Source organism: Pezoporus occidentalis, unplaced genomic scaffold (genome assembly GCF_034315485.1).
Source record: "Pezoporus occidentalis ecotype Australia unplaced genomic scaffold, CSIRO_AGI_Poc_V1 ctg4, whole genome shotgun sequence".
NCBI lineage: Eukaryota > Metazoa > Chordata > Aves > Psittaciformes > Psittacidae > Pezoporus > Pezoporus occidentalis.
In genome coordinates, this window is record NW_026915724.1 from 23,438,450 (window position 1) to 23,444,474 (window position 6,025).

The 6,025-nt window shown below is 45.6% G+C and overlaps 1 protein-coding gene across 2 annotated transcripts in view; it reads right to left on the minus strand.

The window, feature by feature from the left end:
- The window catches only part of MPPE1 (metallophosphoesterase 1), a 29,482-nt gene extending 23,474 nt beyond the window's left edge, over positions 1–6,008 (minus strand). The window contains exon 1 of one of the 2 annotated variants that reach the window (XM_062633042.1): positions 5,919–6,008. The gene's annotated coding sequence lies outside the window, so the exon portion shown is untranslated. The remainder of the gene's footprint in view (positions 1–5,918) is intronic. The other variant, XM_062633038.1, reaches the window with a different exon arrangement.
- Positions 6,009–6,025: the final 17 nt, after the last annotated feature.

Consider the following 6,025-nt stretch of genomic DNA (forward strand, 5'->3'; position numbering starts at 1 on the left):
CAATCCTACAATAACTCCAATCATAGCATTTCTTCCACACAGATTAAAGGACAGGATGTGTCCCTTCGACCCTCAAAGACCTACCATCCTCATGAGATTTTCCAGGAAATAATATTCCCCTGTGAAAATCTCCATACCTTTGCAAAAACACATCAAAATTGCACTTGCCCCAAATTAATCTCTTTTATTCCATCCAGCAGCGACTTCAGAGTGCCTTTCAGGGTGGAAGTTGTCAAAGCTCATATGGTCTCTCTGCCTGTTATGTTCTTTGGCACAATCAGTGCTGCCAATCTCAGAGACAAATACCACTTGAAAAATCAAGGAACAATCTGGAACACAATGGCCAAAACAGGAAAAAAAGCCCTTTCTCCATCTTGTTTTGAGCTTCAGTCAGGTAGTAATAATCCTATTCGTGTCTAGGAGCCTTCCTTGAAACACAGAAAAGCCGTCTGGGTTTCCCAAGTCTTTGCACAACCACAGAGGATAGCTAAATGCAAAAGTTCAGAATTCAGTCCAAAACATTAATATTTCCTGCATACCAAGAGGAAAAGCAACAAGACCTGATTAGATTTAAGATGCCTGATTGCAGAATTAGAAACAATAAATATTTCCTTATAATATGTAAGAAGAAATCAATTTAATCTTAAAGCTGACAAAACCAAATAGAACTGATATTTATCAAACCTAATTATGCTACAGAGATCCCTACCACACATGCTGACAGAAGTTCTGTATCACCTTCAGAGATAGAAACATCAGGTTATAATGTTAGTTTGTTTCCAGGGGTATTATTTTTAGTATTTTCAGTGGATAATGTTTGAAAAACAACAGTGGCATGCACATGGCAGAGACAGTCTGCCACTTCTCCCTTCCAGACCAGGGAAAAAGACCTTTACCACACACAGACGTGAGTCTAGGAAAAAGAGTAACAGCTTGTGACTGCTTTACCTTGTGCACAGAACCTCCTCCAGAGAAGAAAAATATGTCCTGGGGGAGACTCAAAGGCATTTGCACCCCAGGAAAGCCCTCAGCCATACCTCCTGGAAGATATGGCTACAAGGATGGTATAGATGTCAGGATGACAGAACCAGTGTGAAAACTCCAGAAAACACTGAAGGACCCGATTTTACCAGTACATCTGCCTGTCAGACCTGGAAGCCAAAAATCTCGACTTCCACATGAACCAACCCCCACGGCAGATCTAAAGGGAGTCTCTTGCACTGCATGTTTTGAGTTCCCTTGTGGCAGGAAGAGAAACGCAGAGGGTGTTGAAGCAGCAATCCCTGGGCTTTCTGGATGTGGAGAAGAAACGTGGTCACAATATGATTGTGCGTGACAGAAAGGGAACACAAAAAACATCTAATACACCACTTACTGCATTAATCAACTGTTGTGTCCTTAATGAGTCATTAGCAAGCAGTATGAAAAATGGTGCCAAGCGTTAGGAATTTCTGTTTGATGAAGCAGAAGCAGGATCAGCACAGTTTTTCTAAACAGAAGAGAGAGCGTCTCCTTACAGTTTACCTTTCCTTCTTGAACACCCAAAAGGCAAAACAAAAATCTGGGCAAAACATCCTCTTTTATCAGCTATAGAACCTCTCACTGCAACATTAAGACTGCACTAAACTACAACATTGTAGTAGTTTGCACAAACAAAAAGCTTGTCATCTGCATTACCTCAAACTTCATCCTCCATGAGATCCTGATAAAAGCTCCAGAGAAAAGGGCTAGAGACAGTAAACAACAATTTTATATGACTAATCCAGTATAATCCTATGCTAGGTAAAAAAGACCATCTGCATGAATTCCCACTGAAGTGCTTTAATAACAGCACAGCAAGGCTCTGGCTGTTGTGCTGAGGAAATGCTCTTTTGCACTCAGGCTAATAATTCCAAAAGATTACCTCCTTTTTCTTCCCCAACCCCCTCTGTTTTTATTAAAGCTGCTAGTCACTTGCTCTCCCATTTAATTCCCTATTAAGAGATCATCCATCAAACCCGTGAAGTGACAAGGATCCACACTGGAAGACGTATCTTGCCACAGTGCAGCAGCCCAGAGGGGTTTACCTCTGCGTTGCCAGTTGCTCTGTTTCCACTGCTGCAACCACCCCCCAGTCACGAGCCCATCTGTATGCTGCATCTCTGCCCTGATGGCCTGAAGTGTCATGGGCCCACCAGGACAAAAATAACTCACCCTTATGTTGCCAATCTAAGTCCATCTGAGCCCCTTCAATCTTAGCCGCTTTATCCACTTGTTGGTTGTTCTGGTGCAAGAACTATAATAAAACAAATGGCTAGAGAGAGATGATGCAGGAGGACCAAAAGATTTTCCCAGAGGCTGGTGCATGGCAGGGGCTGTGATATACCCACTCAATGCCATACTCTTTGGCCCAAGTGTCTATAAGGTTGTTCTGGAAATGCGTCCCAATGTCTGACTCAGTTCTCTCTGGGGTGCTGTGTCACCACACATGATGGCCAGTGAGCTAGAGAGGTCACCCTCCCTCTGCAAAAACTACAACCAATTTCATCCTTATTACTGCAGTGTGCAATTGCTGTTGAAGAAGAGAATTGAAAGTTGTTGGCTGAGGCAATAATTAAAGCCCTTGCAGCAGCAGCAGCAGCAGCAGCAGCTTTGCCCCTGAGTGACCCTGCTTTCTGCAGCATGGACCAAGCAGACGGCGATGGGGATCTCTGGGTGGCAAGCAGAGCAGCCACACTGATGAAACACTGCATAGTGGTTCAGGACAGGAAGCAAAGGAGAGTATCACCTCCAACTGAGCCACACTTAAGTCAATAAGGGCTTCACACCCTGGGAGAGAAGGAAATCCATGACTACATTCTGTTTTCTGATCTGAGGTCAGAGGGAACAGGGCTTCCACTCCACTGAGCATTCGCTGTCTCAGGGAAGAAAGTCTGACCTCAACACAAATCTGGTCAGGGCTCAGAGGAATCAGACAAAGCACCCAAGAAACACTAGTATTTCAGGTTCATCCGGGACAGGACTACTCCAAGTGGATGAGATTAAACACTTGGCGTGTGTGTAGGTTATGAAAGGTGTGTGAGAGACACTGGCTAGCATTTAGTGTTATGAAAGATCAGAAGTTATGAAAGACCTTGCCAGTTACGAAAGATGAATGAGAGTCTAATCCAGCAAGGCAGAGAGCAGCCTCAGCCTGCTTGGAGGTGAACAAAATCACCCAGCAGCTCACAGGAGGAAGCTCCTGGAAGGTCTAGGTTAAGGAAGGCTTGAAAAACTACAGAACAGTAATAAGAAAGCTGTCAGAGACTTGTAGAATGATGAAGAGAAACACTGACATCTGTTTATAGGCCTTATAGGCAGCTGTATTTTGAAGGGTCTAGCTGCAGCCCCTGATTTTCTAAGAAGTATTCTTTCCTGGCCTTTTAGCTCTGTTTTAAATCTTCTACCTGCATAAGCCACACAGCTGGAAGGAATCTGTAAAAAACCAAGAGTTCACTGAGTTGGTATTTTAGCCTTAGCCTGACATTAGTTCAGCCTTTGGTGATCCTTTTACTAATATTCTATCACCAGAATGAAGAGAAGGGTGGGGAAATTCTACTGAGACAGATGGAGTCACTTATTTTCCAAATGCCACAGAGGACATACTCCTGCTTAGAAAAATACTGAGGAGAGCACCTCCCCCCCCTTTGCAACAGTATTCCTCTGTGACAATTATTTTGTACAGTTACATTCAGTGAGGGTATTTCTGCATCCTGCCCTCTGCCCTATCATTTACACTGCGCTGTTTTTAAAACACGAGTTAAACAGACCTTTCTAATTCTCCTGTGGCAGTCTAATCACAACAAAACTCTAGGCATTGCAGCAGCCCTGAGACACATGGGAGGAAACCATCTGCTCTACATCAGAATAGTATCTATTTGGTTTCAGCAAAATGTATAACCCGTTTTAGTGTTGGCCAATTCAGTAACTAAAACTTCATCTTTCAAGGAAAAACACAGAAAACACTTTCATCATGGTCTTGAGATGCTTCCTAGAATGCAAAGCCCTTATTAGCTGTAGATTTTCTTATTTACCAAAGTTAGAGCTGTTATTACGACATCTCACCAGCACACGTTTACTCATCTGCCCCAGCACAGAAACTCTCTAGGGAAGGTCCTGAAGTCACCTCAAGCTATGCTGAGTATTGCACCAATAAAAAAAAAACACACAAATTTCCAAAACCAGGAAGAAACTGAGATTCAGGAAGAATACAGAGCAATTCCCGTACTATTCCAAATCACATTATATGTTTCTAGGGTTGTTGCACTTAATGAAACTAATCATACATGAGGACAGAGGAGATATGTGGGTGGAAGAAACAAGTTGCTTAGAAACAAAACAGCAGAAATACTGACAAACATTTGGCGAGGATTTCTTCAAATAAAAATTCACCATTTAATACCTTAAACAAACTTTTAAACTTTGGGTATTAGTTAATTCACCTTTCATTACTGTTTTTTTTTTCTGATTTGAAATGGGGACTAGAAAATGTTTTGCTAAGTAGACTGCCAGCCTTGTTGTCTTTGTGGCATCCAGTGCCACAGTGCAGCTAAGGAATTTAACAAATTCGCTGGATCCTTGCACTACAAACTATGAAGTTTTGTGACTTATTTTAGAAGGAAAAGGTTCAAGCCTTTTATTTTCAACAAAGTGTCTACTATTTTTGTGAACTACATATGGCAGCGGTGTTACATCCCTCTCATCCCCAAATCAGCTGTGTCCTAGAACATAAACAATAAAAGAAAATAGATCTAGACTTAAGATCTGTCAGGTTAGATGGCATACCCAAGCCAATTAAACTTAGCCTAGTCCCTAGGAAACTAACAGTTAATTTTGTGTTCACAGCAGAGATAGCAAGTAGTGGTGTTACATGATTTTCTTAATGCAGATCTGGTAACCACTAAAGCATCTCTATCCTAGCTCAGAGAGGTCACCGCAAATGAAACCCTCACCCACACAGCAGGTGCTGAAAGACAATAATAAATTTCAATACTCAGTGTATGTACCATCTTTTCCAAAAAAGCTACGCTGGCTGACTCCGCCCCTGGACTCTCTTTTGCTCCAATCAATGCCAAGGGGGCACCAGAACAAGTCGTTTGGAAAAGCCTCACTTCGGTAGATACACGGTGTGTTCCAAGTACAGGCTGGTTACTCTGTGGTGTAAGCACATAAGCATGTGCTCACATAAGCATGTACTGAGCGTAGGCCACCTTTTTCCCACAAGGGGGATGCAGAATCGCTCAGCTGTCCCCCCCCAAGTCTCCCACTCCGCTGGCTCAAACACATGGTAATTTAGTTAGCCCATACAGTTTCTGGAACAATCGTTCCGTAATTCTCTTCTCATCCTTGACAAATCCAAAATGACATACAAAGCCAAGCGAAAAGCCTAAGGGACAATGTATTTGTTACCATACCAATTCCCAAGCGCTAAGAAGAGGCTGAAATTAAAGAACTGAACTCCCTTTCCACCCCCGAAGCCACATTCTTGAAATGGCCGATGCTAGCCGCCGGCTTTCCCCCAAAGCCCCGGTAACGCTGACGGCCGGCCTCCCGTTCCCGGGATCGCCCTTCGCTCTCGACCGTGGCTCCCGGCAGACCGCTCCCACGGCTGGGCCCTTGAGAGAACGGCGGCTCCGTATCTCGGAAGAAACAACACCACCACCTTAGCTCCGGGCTGGGGGCACGGCCCTGCCGGTGGTCATCGCCCCGGCGCCACGTCAGGCGGGGCGGCCGAGCCACGGCCACGGCGATGGCGGCGGCGATGGCGGCGGCGCGGGGTGGGCCGTGCCGGGCCGGCGGCCTCCCCGCCACATCCTGCCCTTCGCGGCGCGGCTTCGGCGCTCCTCTCCGTGGCACCCCCACCACCACCTCTCCCGGCCCTTCTCCGCCCCGGGGCTCACCTACACTCAGCGCCCAGCCGCAGCCAGACGCCGCGCCGCAGCCCCCCTTCCCCATTGACCGTGGCGCCCGCCGGGCCGCCTCCCCCCGCCCCGCTCCCATCGGCGGG